Below are 18,294 nucleotides of genomic sequence, written 5' to 3' on the forward strand. Positions count from 1 at the left end.
TACCGGGAAAGAAAGAAAAAAATTTGGTGACAAAGGAAATAGCAGGTAGCGCCGCGTCGCGGAATAATATCGCAACCAGTTCAGGTATTGTAATTGCAACAGCCTGGGACTTTATTCCTTCTGTATTAAAGCTTCTCCTCTTTCTTTTTTCTTTTCCTTTCCCTTGACAATTTTCACGTGACCCAACCCCTTTGCGATCTGGTGCACAAAGGGTTTCGTATAAGGGTAGCTTCACTGGGTATACGTAAACGTATTGGAAAATTGTCGCACGCTAAATCCTACTTCAGCATCTTCCACGTATCGGCCAGGTGCCGTTTAACTTCCTTTTTTTTTTCTTCATCATCCCTTAACAATTTTTCGTCTTATCGCATACGACCCTAGGATCACTCTATTAATAATCCAGAAGCCGGTCCCGGGGCCGCCGTACTAATCCGAAATATGTTATAAACCCGTGTGAGCTCGGAAGCACGCAATCACACGATTCGGCGCACTGTTCACGAACAATGTACTTTAATTCCCGGTTTCTCGGTCCCCGCATACAGAAATCCCATAAATCCACGAAAATTCCCACCGGGAGCCCAGGGCGGCGAAGGTGCCGGTGCGCGCGAGTCCTCCGGTGTAAATTACCGGCTTATTCCCGTGGACAGTGTCCGGATAAATAAAAATATTTATACCGAAGCCGCGTGCACTCGGACAGTAAATTAAACTCGTTTTGCCTGGAGACTGTACATAGGCTGGCATATGGTACGTATATGCATATGCAGGAGATGTATAGATATATATATATAGCACAGAGGGTACCCTTCGAAAAGTTATGTATCTACATAATAGCCATCGTAAAAAATATATATACATATAGCAATATAAAGGATCTCTTAAATGTCCTTGCCACCTATTTATCCTTCTTAACTTTCCTATTCTTCCTAAACTCAATATCCTTACTATAGTCCTTAATATCTTAGCCATAGAAGCCACAACTAGCCAATCCAGCCAAGAGCATCCTTATAGCTCCGTTGCATGGATATATATATTCTATATATCAAGTATATAGGCTCCTACATGAACATCCATTAATGGAGTCCAGCACGCGCACAGGCACGCACGCTCGATAAATTTGTATTATTTCAATAAATTAAGCGTCCAACGATCCAATTTCCAAGTGGGAGCCCTCGGGCAATGTAAATACGAGTAAGTTGCCGAGGTCGGGAGTGGGAGGCCACGAAATTCCTTGAGAAACGATCAGGGTTAACCGATGCAGACTGCTGCAGGTTCATGTTCTTGAACGATGCAGTAACAACTCATTTCTTAAATTTTTTTAAGGGGACATAGGGATAGAGAAAAAGTCCTGACCTGTTATGCTGTAGCATGATAAGGATGTCCCAGGTAACACGAGGTAGTCATCCCTGTTTTCTTCTTATTGATAGGCGGAATAAGAGGCTCTGCGTATTTTCCATTTAATGCGAAAGTTTATTGGCTCGCATTTCAATCGGCATCAAATGAACGAGAGCACGAACGGATCCCCGTGGTATTTACTGGAATGGCGAATATCACTTGCACAGAGAGAGAGAGAGAGAGAGAGAGAGAGAGAGAGAGAGGGTAAATAACAGGAGAGAACGGTAACCGAGAGACTGGCTTCGAAAAAAATCGCAATTCACTCCCGGCAGGTTTTATTAACTCCCGCCTGAATAACTTCTTTTCGCGCGATTCACACCAGCGAAGACATTCTGTATTTAATAAGACGTTTCGTTATTCGCATCAGAAGAGGGTTCGTTCCGTCTTTAATTATTTATCGAGTATGCAATAATTACAAGGGATTCGCGTAGCGTCGATGCCGAACCTGTCAGAACTTGCTTTACACTGTGTGACTTAGATTACATCGTATATAACGTAACTGCACAAGGAGGGAAACGGAAGAGGAAAAGGAAGGGAGTGATGGAAAGTATATAGGGTGGTTCAAAATAGGGGAGCACTGTTGTTTCGCCCGTCAACGATCACCAGGAGATCCAGTATCGATTGCTGATAAGAGTCAGAGAGAGAGGTTAGGGCGCACCGCAGGAAATGGCTTTGCCATGCAGATTCGATCGGTCTACGTCCGCGCCGACTGCTAAATATACTGCGTACAATGTATATAGTGCATTAGACTCGCGTTTACATCCTCCAACGCCATTTCGAAACTCCAGATTCACTGTGTAAGGTGTTTTGTATAGTTCGACAGAAACTCGACCGCGCGGAAGCCGCGTACGTTACTAGCGACACTGGCGCCTCCACGGCTACCTGCGGTCTTCATCGCTACTCATTACGTCAGTCAAACGTAGCATCGTTTTCGTCGGTATTATTGTTACAGTGAATTGTTATTCGAACATTAGTTTTCCTTCGAGAACTTCACTACAAGGTACGTCAGTGATATATATTCTGTAATGTGTATCCCACGAGTGTATAAAAGACTTCAGGTCTCAATTATTAGAGCGAAGATCTGTCTACTAGTCTTGATAGCTCACTAGCATCCATTTTGAATAAAAGTAGGAGCGAGCTTGATGTATGGCCTTTTAAACAGCAGATTTACATATTTTTCTGGATTTAAATAGCGTTACACGAGGTCGGAAATGGGCACGTGGCTCGGTTCCCTTATGGAAGGACATGGGTTGCACAGGGGGACAGGATACAGGGTGACACGTAATTAACCATTATAGTAGTTGACGATAGTATCTTATCCCTGATGCTGTATTATACATGTTGCTGCTGCTGCTGCTGCTGCTATTACCTTGTTGCATCAGTTATCTCTATTTTCTTTTATTTTTCTCTGTATAAAGTTCTACCACCGGAAGCGAGATACGAGTGAGTCACTTTGAAACGCAACCAGAGATTTTACGGATCATTTCCAACGATCCTCTAGCTAACCGTGGACAAGTAAACCCATACGGTTCGATACTGCACCAAACGAACCGGAAGTCCCCCTTTTCTTAGAGCAGTTTCATCCATCGACGATCAATCAAACGGAGTATATCCTTTTATCGCTTACGACGTGTGCAAGACGTCTTTGCCGCTGCTACACCGTCGTTAATGCTGTCATATCTAGGATGCACTTTAATGCGATTTACGTTGCTGAAAATGGCTGACGTATTTATGTATTACATTGCTACTGCTTTATTTTGCTTATAAAGGAAAATAATATGAACGAGCAGTTTCTATGTGGAAATGCAAGAAAAAGTGACAATTACGTAGCCATGACAAAAGTCGTCTTATACGTGTTGGCACCGCGACGGTTGAATTAGAATGCGGCTTTATGGAGGGGAGAATGCGAATTGATACAGTCCTTAAGATACCTTTAATATCTTCTACCTGTCCCTTTTACAGTTTCCATAAGCATCCTGACGTTTCTAAGGGACCGCTCGTACGTTCCTTTTCAGAACCTACTCGTTTTCTGTATATGTCGTTGAAAATCCGCCTTGACAATTCAGCCAGGGACTCACTGCTATTGATAGATGGGCAACTCTATGTTCATTAGTACGTTCATGCTTTTCAGGAATGCACGTCTGAATTGAACAGCCCCGTATCTATTAGACGGATCCAACAACTGGTTTTTACAGAAGTGTCTGAGAATTTTTTATCGAAAAAGCTGCGCCATCGACGAAAAAACTCATGAGATTATCCACGCACATCCGGATATTGTCTGGCCGATTCTGTAGGAGCTGTTTCGTCACGCGGTGAGCGCAATGGTTCTTCCCGGAAAATTTCGATGCTCCCTTTTTGGCGGCCATTATTCAGGTTCTGTATAACACAATTGGATCCTCATACGCTCGAGATTATTAATACTTCAAACGAGCAACTATAGGAAGACAAGGAGTCACGTTGAAGGTTTTGGAGGTTAAATGGCGACAATTGTCGAACGCGGGCACACGGATTATAAAACCAAAAAGAAATTCAAGATGGAGCCCAGGGCACAGGATAAATCTGTAAGTTGATTATTAATACCTCTTTTTCACGCACTAGTTCCCTCACTTAGTTTCTCTGAAAATCCCAGCCCTCTCTGTTCGTTCACAATTTTTTTTTCCCTATTTTAGGTAAAAAGTCTCACCCTACGTCCCACGACAAAAACCAAGCTATCCGTCTTTTGTCCGCGAAAACAAGCAGAGACGATAGACAGAGCCTTCGGGATAAGAAGAAAATGACGAGGAAAGAGTGGTGATTAATTATCCCACGGGAAGGGATCCTTTAAGTAGAGGATCCCATCGATTTTCCTTGAATTAATAGAGAATTATGGTAAAGCGAAATACGGAGGGAAAAACAAATTACAAAGAGGAAGGATAAGTGAGTATCATTTCCTGGATGACGTCGAGATTTCCAGACGAACAAAAATTATCTATCATTCACTAACAATCGCACGAGATAAGACTATTATCGCTTATAAGATCGTAGGTCGTACAACTGTACAAATTCTCTCTTAGGTATCCGGACCGCTTTGCGTACCTCATAGGCCCCAATACAACGGAAGGAGTGGGTGGAGAGAGGGGGATTGTGAGGCAGACTGGAAGATGTTACGACGCTGTAATCCGTATAGAAGGGGGTAAGAATGTACCTACGTTCTCAGAAACGTTACGAGCCCCTTGGAACCTGCGCAACCCCTATCTTCATCCCTTAAAGGTGGTAACCATGTCTCCACGGAGGAGTTAGAGAGACGCTGCTGACTCACGAGCTTGTTTGCAAGGTTCAGTTGATACAAGATTAACAACAAGTCGTTAGAGGGACCAGATGGGTAGGATGGCACTGCAAGGGTGGTTGACAGGATGTTGCCTTTGCCGACGATGCTGCTACCACTAGGGTCGGTTGTTCATGGAGATGTTCTAGGCAAAGGTGGATAGTAGGTTCTAGGTTGTAGGTGGTACACTGGGTAAGGGACTCTGGGGTACGAGAGAGTGTACCACAATGGTCGGCATGGCAACACCACGCGGCATGCAGTACGGCAGAGGGAGAGAGTGAGTCAGTGAGTAAGGAGAGACAGAGAGAAAGAGAGTGAGCGAGCGAGTGAAAGAGAGTTAGCTTCGGCTCGAACTCAGGGACTCTATTTCCATAATCTGCCGCTTTGTCGATTCTGAATTATGCGACAACGCCCCACCCCGTACACATCGTGCGCCCCAGTCCGCCGCCCCTGAGCTCTCCGAGTATCCGATTATTTGCTTGAAATCGATTTCATGTGTTTGGCCGTTCTGTATTTGTACGTTCTCTATATCACATTGTGTCCCTGTTCATCTTCGTTTCGTTACATTGTAGCAGAGGCCAGGATCCGCGGTACCACTGGGGATCCAAATCATCCGAATGAGAGGATAAACTATGGTACAGACAGAATATACCAGGAGGACGGTCACGAGGAAGTCGAACTGAATTTCCATCGACGTATTACCCTACCCATGCTTCAGGTATTATCGACCCCTTTTTTATTCCCTCTTATAACTCCATATACTTCATCTTTTTTCTCTTTCTTTTTTTTTTGTTTAATATTAATGACACTCGCCGGAGAACACCAGACGTCTTCCTCGTCGGCCAGGCGTGACGAGGATTTTCGAGGCCGAACACGAACCAGTCGGACAATTACGTGCAAAGCGATGTCTGCCTGTAAGGGTTTTGTCCGCGAGCCGACGGACGTGTCATTGTTCTCTAAATATCCGTCATTGTGCTGGAGCCTTATCGTCGCGCACGAGTGCCCTGAGACTTACAGATTGTTTCAGCAGGCTGTCACGAATTACGATTCGCTGCTGGGAATTCATGAGATATTTTTTTCACAACTTCAAAGCCACATCCAATATTATTGACTGTCGTTCATTACAATGATGGTGGCAGCATCAATACCATTGTCACGTTACTCCTGTAACGGCCTTAAGTTTGGATACTTTGCACGACGTCTTGATCCTGACAACGGTATATAAAATAGAAGACTGCCAGAAGAACGAAATGATCGTTCAATTGGAATTTATGGAATGAAGCCCTACTTCGTCAGTGCTGCAGCTATCTGTGTACTGATCGGCCAACAGAAAGTCCCATCCTCGGGCCAGTTTCCGATCGTGGGTTAAATTTTGCAGTAGCTATCCATTGTTCAGCCACCATTGTTTCAGTATCTCGGGGGCGGCGCTTCCCATTGTCTCCACCCTTTGTGCCTCTCCGTGGCCGGATCTCTCGCCTTGACTAGAAAGAACGGCGGAGGGTGTTTCGTTCGGTGATGGAAGGACGGGGTGGGGAGAGAGAAGGGAGGAGATCGGGATGCTGCCAGGGAATAAAGGGAGGAAACACAGGAATTGAAATAATCGAGAAAGCGCCAGTGGGAGGTAAAGTATTATACTACCCTTCCAGTTGGCCTTTCTGCTCCTCTCAATTTCACCCTTTGATCCGACTTATCATGGATTTCATAAAAACCTACAAAAGCCGGACGTTTTTACCTGTAAGTGTAAAATTTCAAATTATTCAATAACACCATAAAGTTACAAGAATCAGTAAATGTCCCGTCGTACATTACAATTTCTAGGAAAGGATAAATATTAAGGACATCCAGGACGTGAGTGTGCAGCGAGCATAAATAAAGCCTAGGACATAAAGATGGCCAAGAAGGATCATTGTAAGGGGGACAGGATCGATGCGTCCGCGTTTCTTTTTCTATCCAAAGAACGTGACGTAACGCGGCCGTAAGTCTTGGATAGAACAAAGTGCGTCGATCCACTTTCGGGCCGAATGCGAATCCGATGCAAATCCTCGGCCGGAAGCCGACAATGGGGAAACCTAGCGATATGCTAATGCGTTCTCCAGCGAGCCACGCAGGACCCGTGTTCGCGAGGACATCCATATATCGTATAGTATATACATATATACATATATACACACCTACGTACACCAGTACCACTAGGATTCACTCTAACCACCGCCATTCTGTTATTCCCTGCTAGTCCGCTACTCTCTATCTCGCGTAGAGAGCAACTGCGGTGACGAAGACGAGAGAGAGGGACACGAGGACAAGAAGAGCACCGGAGAGCCAGAGAAAGCGAGAGGCAGAGCGAGGCACGAGGAAAGGCCGATACAATGCTGGCCTCTCCCGCGAGTCGACTTTCCTTGATACATCGCCATTGAGCCATTGTCCGCCTCCCAATGCCCGAACGAAAGACTCCGAGGAGAAAAAAAAATTCAATTCAGCTTTTAAATTATTTCCCCCTCCCCTTCCACAGCCCACCACCCCTCCATCTCGTCTTCCCCTGCCCCCCTCGCCCGTGGAGAAAAAAGGTCGTCGTGTCGTTCCTCGCCCATTCTCCGGCGCGCAACGTCGTCCTCAAAGTCGACGTCGACGTTGTCCTTTCCTCCTCCACGTCTAGCGTCGGGTCTTCGTCTTCGGCTTCCCCATCTCATTCTACTTTGCTACTCTGACTTGAACCTGGCGGCGGCGGCATCGCTTGCGAGAAGCGTCGCGACGCTTCGTCCTTTGGGCGTAATCGTAACGAGATCACCCGGGACATACTCTTCTGCTCGGCGTCTAACCTTCCTCCAAGAGGATGGTCCAACCTGGGTAGACGCTCGTGGGATGAAAGGGTGCCAGAGACGGGGTGGGTTGAAATGGCGTAGGGAGTGCGATAAGTTTGATAAAATAATTCTGATCCTCATTAATATTTAATCCAGCCCTTCCTGCCGTGATTCCCAATAAGTTGAGGGGTGGTAGCGACGCCAAGGGCTACGACGACGCTTCCTTCCCGATAATGGTATATAGGTAGCTGATGAGAAGCGAAGGGGATAACCAGGGGATTGTAGTCGTGTGGTTCTCCAGCTCGCAAAATCCCCTGAGCGAGCCCTATACCCAAGCCAGGAAGGTGGTGGTGGCGGCGGTAGTAGTGGAGGTGGGTAGAGGATCAGCGAAAGGGTGGCTTGGCGTCAATTGATGTCGTGCTCGCCGGTACGAGGTATAGGGGCGTCGGGCGCCACATTGTTTCAGCACAATATCATCCCGACTACCGGGGATCTCTACCGGGGACCCTCGCCATCTCGTTATTTTAATCATCCCCCATTTTATACCCGCAACACTCGGGCTGGCAGCCCTTCGGCATTGGATCTTCCAGTATAAGCGGACCCGACGTCGAGACGCCCGGCACTTGGAGGATAGCGTCTTTCACGAATATCGATATCATCCCTTAACGCTTTTCACAAAAATATTATTCAAAATGAATTTTAATAATTTTTCTTCTCTGTCTTCGCGTTTTTACGTAACCACGGTGACATCTATGGTTCCTCGACGATAACTTCTAATTTCATACTTCGTCACTGCTATATGGGCTCGTCCAGGCTCATCGAGGTGGAACTCGGGCGGGGTAAGTGAAAAGCATCTTTAATCATGGATGCGTTAATATAAAAGTCCTCTTTGTTCGTCTCCTTGTGTCCTCGACGGGTTCCTGGATGTTTGCAGGGATTCGGGAACGGTTTGTTGGATGACTGACTGCTGCCTCGCGACGCGAGGCACCCTTGCTCCATTATGACATTATGGTGCCGGCATTGTCCCAGAGCTGAATGCCGCCTGATGTTGGCTACATCCACGACGCCGACGCCGGTCGTCGATCCACATCGATATCAATACATACCGTAACTATTCGTTATACGATAACTGTTTATTGCGTACCGTAAAATTATACATAACCAATAAACTCTGCAACAAATAGACAAAGCGCAATGAATAACAATGGGCGTAACGATTTCCATGGACATGATCGCTCCTTCGAGTCTGCGCATGCGCGGTGTAATTCAGTATTTCTACGGGGATCGACGTTTTTGCGTATTCGTCCCACGTAAAATTTAAGAGCTGGAAAAGATGGGCGAACAAGGTAAGGTACATGGTGATCGGGTGGAGGTGGAAGGTGGAGGCACCTTGTTACGACATGGCAGGACCTTTGCGGAAGTATTGTCTTGGCGCTTTATCGTGCCACAATGTTGGCGGCAATGAGAACAAAGCCAGCATTACGGCGACTGCCGTGCCAGAGAATGGGTCTTCTGTCTCGAAGAAGGCAGGAAGGACGTCGCGTAAAAATACGTAATACAATGGATTTATAATTAGAAGTCTTCTGTTCCCTCTGTTAGTCCTAGTAGTCGGTTTTCTTATACGTAAACGCCTACACGACATTTTCTCGTTATCATCCTGGCGATGGCAGCAGCTACAATGCCTGGTAATGATAATAACAACAGTCAATAGGCCCAAATGTCTCTCTATGCATAAACTAGTTAGGATATAGACGGGTAAGTGCGCATACCAGTATGGCCGCCGTCACTTGTAGTGCCCACGGTAACCTATTATAAAGTGAGTTGGCTATCTCTCAAAACATCTTTATTTAATCAATTAAACAAACCTGATAAATTATTCAGGTACCTTGTTTGGTTCCAGTACCCAGACTGACGGGTGTCCACCTTCGATACGCAATCAGCTACGTTTGCAAGAGTGGTACGTCTATGGGCGACAGTACCAACGGCGTCGCCACTGTCGCCCCCTTGAGGGACAACAATTGACAAAAACTGACAGCGGAGCGGCCACCTATTGTCGCGTCTCGAATGGAGACAGTAAACAGCTATTGTTGTTGCGAACACATTGTTACTACGCCGTTCGGTTTCTTTTACGTCCGTTTGCGCCGTAAGAACGCTCTCCCGCCATCTTCCGTCTTCCGTACTAGTCCACGCTTATTTTCAGTGCATTTCATTATTCTGGATCTCTGGATATCCGCACTACCCTCTTCTCAATCCTCTTGAATCCTCGGAAAGATAAAGCCCCGACTCAGGTTGAATGGAAGGTTTTTTGCTTATCTGAAAATTCAAAAGAAATTAGCCGTCTGCGAATACAATTTCACACGTGAGTTTGTAAAGATACTGAGGATATCGAATTTTTTTTAAATTTTCTAAATCGAATCGACTTCACGGATAATCGATATCCGATCGATACTGTCGATACAGATTTAAGGTGGTAGGACTGATCTGCAAAATTTCTCAGAATCTTTAGCATGAGCGTACTATATACAACAATAGGGAAATTGGTCCAGGCAAAACCCGGTGGCTCCATTCATCTAGTCACCCTTGAATTCTCTCATGCCAGTGTACATAGCTATGACATAGGGGGTGACGGTAATGGCGATGCCAGTGTCAAGGGAGGGAAGAAAAAAAACCATAAAAATCAGGGAATCAAAACATTTTACAGAATCACGCTGCATCCCGAATACAGCGAATAACCATTCGTTATGTGACACAATGGTTCACAACAATGGCACTGGTTCCTGCGCGCTTATGATGTATTATGGGAAAAGCGGAAACGTATGTTTTACCCCAGTTTCCCCCGTTTAGTGGCGTTTAGTGCGCTCCACTGATTCGCGTGGTATTTATTTTTTCCAATGCCACTTTTACCAGCCGCTACTTTCTCTCTCTCTCTCTCTCTCTCTCTCTCTCTTAGATTCTCTGCTCTTTTTTCTACACACTCTCATACTCGACGATCTTCTCTCTCTTATTCGTACATTCTCTACTACATATCTTTCCAGGACTCTCTCTCTCTCTCTCTCTCTCTCTCTCTCTCTTAGATTCTCTGCTCTTTTTTCTACACACTCTCATACTCGACGATCTTCTCTCTCTTATTCGTACATTCTCTACTACATATCTTTTCTCTCTCTCTCTTACTACATATCTTTCCAGGACTCTCTCTCTCTCTCTCTCTCTCTCTCTCTCTCTCTCTCTCTCTCTCTTTCTCTCTCTCTCTTTTCCTGCAACTTTCATTCTCCCCGGAAATCTCACCCTCGCTCTCTCGTTCTCCCTCGAGTTACGCTTCAACGACGACATTTATCATTTGTCGCTGCTACTCGCTGCTACTTTCTCTCTCTCCAACCCCGTTGTGTAATATCGCTACCACCACTCGATATGGATGTTAACGTGAACGTAATGGCATTATCTGACTATTGTCGAATACACGATACACCCCATACACGAATAACAGGAGGGGGGTAGTAACTGCTAATTCGCGATATCCATTTTTCTAAAGGCAAAATAAAGTCAAACCGACAATCTGCCTGTCGCTTTCAATTGACCTGAAATGTCATCCCCTCAAAAAGATCTTTCAATAAATTTAGCCATTTCTCAGCTTGGCAATGAAAATGAAAAAAAAAGCCCACCCCAATCCTGCTAATACGATGTTGTACAAATTTGACTGTGACGTATATCCACTGCAGCGACACTGTACAAGCGGAACGATACGACATTCTGATTCGCATGGCGGCTTAATTGGCACTCGGTTCGCGCAGACAAATTAACGGAAAGTGAAGCAAGTCCTTGCGCACCCTCGGTCTCAAAGTGAGCCTTCGTACATACCTAACCTACCTAGAAACTACCCTCCTTGCCACGGCCGGCGAATCGAGTCTAACGCGAAGATCGACGCAGCCTTCCGGAGGACCTCCCTTCGAGGGGTAGTTCTACAGCAACGTGTTTTAAACAGATTCCTCCGCGCCAGTTGGTTTCATTGCTGAATCGTCGAACTCCTTTCTCAGAGCACCACCATTGTCAACCTAAAAATCATAGACGTCAGATGCGTAAATTTTTGCCGATGAAAAATATATTTCTGATTACCAAAAAGTCTCCCAGACGGAAAGTGGAATAAGAAATTATATTATAAAATAAATAAAAAGAAAATTGTATAACCGTGCCATGACAATGGCAAGTACAGTTTCCCAGGACCTTACCATGAATATTCCCTTTGATCTGAAGCAGGTTAGGTTTCCCTAGCTGCTCATTTCACTTTTCCTCAATCTCGTAATCTCTACCCCCTGCATGTCACGAACGTTAAACGTCGGTTTTATATTTTTCTAAAAAAAAAAATTATTTTCAATCTAATAATTTGTTCGGTGACCAAAGAAGTAACTGAATATCAAATACAGAGCCATACCCAAAAATAAAATTGAGAGTACCTCCAAGCGTCCGTAAGCACACGCAAAGCATCGGGATTGGCTTAGCGACTAGTAGACGTCCAATAAATTATGATTAGCCAGAAAGAAGTCCATGTAGCGTTCCAAAAGAAGCGTGCCAAAGTGCTTTACTCCGTATACCTATATGTAGGGAAAAAAAAGAAAAAAGAAAAGTAAGCATAGGCAAGCACATAGGTAAAAAGCTATTCAGATCATTTAATCTATATGTTGGGCATATCCATATCCATTATGGAATAATCGTAACCAATGGCAGGGTGTAATCTAGTTTGTATAGGGACATAGTATTTTAATGGTCGTACAGGGTGAGATGGACACAATGGGGGCCCCCATTGGCCAACGACACGCACTCACCTATATACATGTGTACAGACCAGGATCCTCTTGCTGCTGCCTACTGCCTTTACTTGGCTGCTATCTATTCCGGTTAAAGTGCGTGTCGTGTCGCGTTCCGTCCTGTCGTGTCTCTTCGTGTCGTGTCTTGTCGCGCTATGGGTGTGGGATTTGTCGTTGCGTGAATCCTGGGACCCATCTCTCATACTATCGGTGAAGATCTACAATGGCGCGTCATCGGATTTCTGTGTGGGCGACTCTGGGGCTTTATGGTACACGTGAAAGTTGGTGTATAGAGAGAGAGAGAGAGAGAGAGAGAGAGAGAGAGAGAGAGAGGTCCCCCCTTCGACCCCTCTGACCAATCAGTAAAATATATGGAATAACAGTGGGAAAGAACCCTACGTAGAAAAGAAGCAATAAATGAGAGCGAAATAAGCGACACGATGACTTTTAACGGTCCTTCTGCTCGAAATCAGTTTGAAAATACCGCGACACGTGCCTCACGGTATTACCCCCTTCGAAAAACTCGAGTGACTTCCCAGTCCTCCCATTAGTGAAATCGATGCAACGTATGTGAGTATGTTATAACGTCACTGGGAATATTACCCTGTCAGCCATGAAATCCTGGCCCGAAGTCGAGGGTGAGCCAAGTACTCGGTAATGGCAGAGGTACTTAAGGCATACGTACGCAACGTAATAAATTTTTAATATTTCTGAATTTATAAATAATTCGTTGTTGCGTATTAATTAGATTATACAAATAAAATGCAAAGCATGGATAAGCTTGAGATGAAGAAAAATTTTTAAATTCCTAGCCTCGGTACGAAAAAATATTGTTAACCGGTATGTCTGTCCTTGTCTCGCACCCATAATCGACAATGGGTCCCTCTCTCTCGCACTCACGGCTGGTATAGGAAATTCGATAAATCTAAGCATCAGACCTTCTGCAATCGCTCGATCGAACTGGAGACTCGCCAATGGGACGATGCAAGTTAAAAAATTAAAAATGGCTGACCAAGACTGTCATCTGACAGCTGTCAAACCTGACCGTTCCACTACGTAAATTCTAACGAAACGTTCCTGTAAATTCTCCATCCTCCAGGTCATCCAGTTCCCTACGTTCCTGCGTCACCCTACAGCCAACGAATACTTCGTCTTGCAGCGTGACGCAACCCGGAATTAATACGATAGATAATAAATGTTTGCGCTCTGCATGTCACACGAGGTATACCGGATACGTGGCATGTGTGTGGCAGAGCCAGTATTTGTTCAGGCCCGAATAGCAAATAGGTCCTCTTCAGGGCCTGACATGTTTCTCTCGGGTCTTCCAGCGATACCACCTACCTCCCCTACACCCTGTCCCTCTCACCATGCACTTTCACAATTCCAAAACGACACCCTGCAAATTTGATACTCGTATTCCGCCCCTCGACAATCCTCCATACCTCTAACGCTATCTTTGACTTAAAAATATTTAAACAAAAGGTACCATCCCTCCACACTGAATCCCTACTAAATATCTATCTGCATCTATATGTGTGTATCTGACTGCACACTGCGTAACTAAACCGATGCTGTTCTCTATTTCAGTCAGCTAGAAACTGTAGAAGGTGGAACAGGAGGAGACTCAGGTAAACTTCGTACTCCAATGTAGTCGGTACTCAACTCGACTCAACTCTACTCAACTCTAGTTTAGTCTACTCTCTCTCTCTCTCTCTCTCTCTCTCTCTCTCCTCGCTCTCTCGGAGCTCTGTACTCGTTCATTTCCATAGATGCCAGCGGCACGCCCGGCCACCCCAGAGTCTATTGAAGTACGTCAAGCGTTCCCATTCGGCAACGTTCTGCTCTCTTCTTGCTTTCCATTGCTTTCTTCATCCTTTCCAGGGACACCCTTGCCTTCGTAGACCATATATACCTTATTCGTCGTTACTCCGATGCACTTGGTATGGGCTGACAAGTCGAGATGCGATGTATCGTTATTGATGGTTTTCAACCCGACGACATATACTTTCAGATGAATTAAACTTGACGGACGGTTTGTCGCTGGCTGGACAGTCGTTTGGTTCTTCTTGATGTATAACGTTTGACGTTCCATTATCCGTGAAGTGTATTGACCTGATTAAAGACAAAAGGAATAGAAAAAAAGATGAGTATGTAGATATAGCGTGGCACGACAGTTACTTTTGGAAAATGGATAATACCTATTCTTTTTTTTTTCTTGGAATAAACAGGGAACACACTGCAGCGACACTTGTGTCAATGGCTGTGTTGGCATAATGCTCATTGTGCGTGCTGGAACAAGAGAGAGAAAGAGAGTCAAGTGATAAGGTGATATATGTACAAGATAGGAAACGTGCGTTCAGTACTTTTTTTTTGTTATTTCTAAAAAAAGGTGGCATTTCTAATTCTTAATAATAACCCCACCCCTTTACTCTTCAGAGCACTCGAACGATACTCGGAGCAACGTACCCTAGCTCAAACTCGACAACTCAAGCTAGCTCGAACCGACCATATGTTCCCTACGTATGTGGCACGTGTGTCAGTATCATCCAGTCCCCGTGTGTACTTTGAGCAAATACAATTACTCTACATTCACATAGTCATTGACAGGCCCATTCTGAATATTGGTATTGAATCAGAGCCCAAAATATTCTAGCCCTCGTTCCACATTCCAGGGAATGCTTAAACAGACAGTTTCATAATTTCAATATTACTGTCTTATAAATTATCATGTCTTCCTGCAACTGCTCCATTTTTCTTATAACGATACGCAATGTCTCTTTTGTCATTTTTTCTCTTCCTTGACAATGTGTCAACCAGTCCCTCATTCCGTACCTGAGTCCCTGAACGCATTCTATTCCCCTAGTATACGTATCTACACGGCATAGGACGTATCCACGTATTTACATTTCTATATCCCTATATTTCTCATCAGGCTCGTCACTCCCTCTTTCAGGAGAAACTCCCGCCTCCTCGTTCCCTCTCTCAGCAGCCTTCTATCCCCTCTCCCGTCTATGTTCCTCCTCCATAACCTCCCACACCTCCTCATCATCCTCCTCCTCCTGAACTACCAAACGCAGCCGCCAGCACCACCATCATAGCCGGCCTCCGAAGTCTACCTTATAACTCCACCTCGGCGCTAGGCCTGAGACCTGCTTCGCTCACTGGCATAGCCCACCATCATCCATGGACTCATCCATGTGGTGTCTTCTGAACGTCCTGGTGTCTCTGATCGACATGGTCTATGGTGACAGTGACAATCACTATACACAGGGTGTCTTCGGTATGACTTGGAACCAGGTAGCTGGGAACGTTCACGTGGTCGTTCCAAATGTGAATCCTCCTTGGATAAATTATTTATTTATCCAGAATTTATATTTGGAGTCGATACGTCCTGTCGCTCCAAAGTGATCCGTGCTTCGCTCAAGGGTTGGAGACCAAATACTGAAAAAAAAAGTTCTGAATTATCGGATGAACTCTGGTATCCAAAGTGTTGGAATAAAAGTTTTGGATTGATCGACGGACAAACCTCTTTTCAGCTGCTTGTAATTTCTTTGCTGCTTTTTGACAGACGGATGGATCAAGAGCGTCGCTATTTGATAGGAGGACGCTTTACGGATCTCCCCTTGGGTTCTCAGGCGACTGGCAGACCGCCACACAATACAATACCTATATGCCTCTGCTGGGGGATGACACTTTAAATTTAATTTAAACGTCGTATTGTGCAACCCCCTCGCACCCTCCACCCCAGCAGCACCGTCGCCATCGTCTCATCCACCCCTACTGTCCTCTCTATCCATCCAGTTCCTCACTCTGACAGCCTTGATTCTCCTGGCCAACCTGCTTACAGCGATCCCCCAGCCCACCCCCAATGAACAGGACTGCACTACTTTCAATAGTCTCTTACACTTTTTCTCGCCAAACCACCCTTAGCCTCCCGTCTCAATACCAGCTTTGTCACTTGCATAATACCCTTTTTTTTCTCCATTATTCGCCTCAATTTTTATTCTGCTTATATCTTATCCCCTGGAGAGTGACAGGGAGATAAGGGGACAAGCTTGCGCGAGGGGTCTAAGGGGGTTGAAAGATTTTTTTTTTTTTCGACTCCTCAGGAAAAACCGTTTTTCCCGTATAAACAGTATTCATCCCCTATCCGGTTTACCATTACGTCCAATATGGGTCTCGTCTCTATCGCACCCGGAGCAAGCTTCAGCAATCTGCCAAGGACCAGGATGCTGAAATTAAGGGTACGAGACGGTAGCTGTCCAGGTTTAAGGATTTACAACAGATACGGGGATGAAGATCTCATAAGGGTGGTATCGGGGTATTATAGATATATTGCTGAGTTGGGCGTGCTATGGTTGAGGTCGTTATTCAAAAGTCATCTTAAAAATATTACTTAACCCTACTTTGATGAGGATCGAATTCGAAAGGATCACTGGAGTCCTTCTTGATCTTATTGAATTCCGTCTGGTGTATCGTACTATATGTATGTATGCAACTACCCCGTGTTCAGGGGATTCCCCTTGCAAGAGGTAACAACAAGGTATGTATACCCAGATACTCGAGCTAGGTGTAAAAGACACTATAAATTTTCTCCATAGAATTCTGGAATCCACGGGAGGGTGTGATCCTGGCTGTACGGGGTGCGAATACAGTGACTCCTGGTGAACAGGGTGTGCACGGCACATTTTCACCCCGTTTTCTACAAGACTACAGACATCTTTACGAGGCTAATTTATAACCGATAGGTAGTCATAGCGCGCTCCATTTAATCGGAGAACCCTTGGCGGTGCCATTGCACTATTTATGGGAGCAACCATAATGATGAACGTTAAGGGATGACGGCTGGGATCTACGTTCGGATAAGGGTGCAGCCAATGGGACAGAAATGGGGTCAGGCAATACCGGAAATCCCGTATATCATGGTAAACGAGATGAGAATTACAGTGGTAAATACGTATAGAGATAAAGGGGGTTGAATGATAGAAGGAAAAAAAACTATAAATTAAATAATTAAGAAATTGACAAATTTATCAAAAAAAAAATAATACTAAGATAGAAAATAGTCAAGGGCAAGAAAGCATAGCCATATAGCCGAAATCCTGGTATTCGAGTTTGAGAGTTGTACTATTCAGAAGTAGGAAGTTAAGGGTGAGTCAAGATTAGGGTGGATGAGGTTAAGCGTATGCGTGCTACTGCACGGACTGTATACGTGGTATAGGTATTCCACCAAAGGAAAGAAAGAAGTCGGAGGTAGCTTGGCGAATGCGATGAAAAAGTATAGAAAGTAAAAAAAAAATTAAAAGGGGTGACTCGTTGGGGCAATCTACCCTCTGAACAACGTAATCAACTCTATTAACGGGAAGCTGTACCTACGTAGGCGGTGACGCGTACCCTCGACTTATTGCAGCGATTGCAAAGCGGTTTATCGAATCGGCCGCCAGTGGCAGCACCGACAACCCTCGAACCCCCCGCGAGATTCCTATAGTAAGCATAGAGCGAATAAAAGAAAAAATCAAACCAGTGCAAACTACCCACCAAAGTCCAGGGTAGGTAACGGTACCAGAGAGTAAGGGTTGTAGTGGGATATTTATGGCATTTACAAAAGTAGTCCTAGATGGTTACCGATCGAGATGCCGCAGTGGTCCATAAGGAAGTCAGCAAAGAGAAGAGGAGGATCTCGAAGGGTGGGAGGGAGGGGGGTTGAGACAGTCGGGAGAGTAGTTGGCGAAGCAGAGGAAAGTCAGGGAAGCGTGTCTAAAAGCCACCCCGAACGTCGTGAAGCTCTCGTCGTGGTCGCATGGCATGTCTCTTTGGTCGCGTGTGCCTATTTCCACTACCCTTCTTAGCTGTATCGCGCCACCCCTTGTTACTCCTCCTCGAGACGTAATGTGTATATTATGTTAACAAATAAGTGCTCGCGGTAATAAAAGCCGTGGATAATGTATGCGCGATGTCTCGAACAATATTCCTCTGGCTCCGTGATATAATGGCGGGTATA

General features: G+C 45.2%; 3 long non-coding RNA genes across 3 annotated transcripts; 2 read left to right on the top strand and 1 right to left on the bottom strand.

Annotated features, from left to right (window-relative positions):
* The first annotated feature begins 3,633 nt into the window (after positions 1–3,633).
* Positions 3,634–4,564, top strand: LOC112495212. The gene is made up of 3 exons (XR_003061564.1): positions 3,634–3,953; positions 4,062–4,308; positions 4,446–4,564. It is a non-coding gene; the product is annotated as an uncharacterized LOC112495212 (long non-coding RNA).
* A 948-nt stretch (positions 4,565–5,512) lies between these two features.
* Positions 5,513–7,071, top strand: LOC112495208. The gene is made up of 3 exons (XR_003061559.1): positions 5,513–6,430; positions 6,515–6,839; positions 6,930–7,071. It is a non-coding gene; the product is annotated as an uncharacterized LOC112495208 (long non-coding RNA).
* A 2,388-nt stretch (positions 7,072–9,459) lies between these two features.
* LOC112495209 lies at positions 9,460–12,574 on the bottom strand. Its single transcript, XR_003061560.1, has 5 exons — positions 12,312–12,574; positions 11,943–12,080; positions 11,718–11,840; positions 11,359–11,543; positions 9,460–9,807 (listed from the first exon to the last, which is right to left on the bottom strand). It is a non-coding gene; the product is annotated as an uncharacterized LOC112495209 (long non-coding RNA).
* Positions 12,575–18,294: the final 5,720 nt, after the last annotated feature.

Source organism: Cephus cinctus, unplaced genomic scaffold, assembly GCF_000341935.2.
Source record: "Cephus cinctus unplaced genomic scaffold, Ccin1 Ccin1_scaffold1709, whole genome shotgun sequence".
In the NCBI taxonomy this organism is placed as follows: domain Eukaryota; kingdom Metazoa; phylum Arthropoda; class Insecta; order Hymenoptera; family Cephidae; genus Cephus; species Cephus cinctus.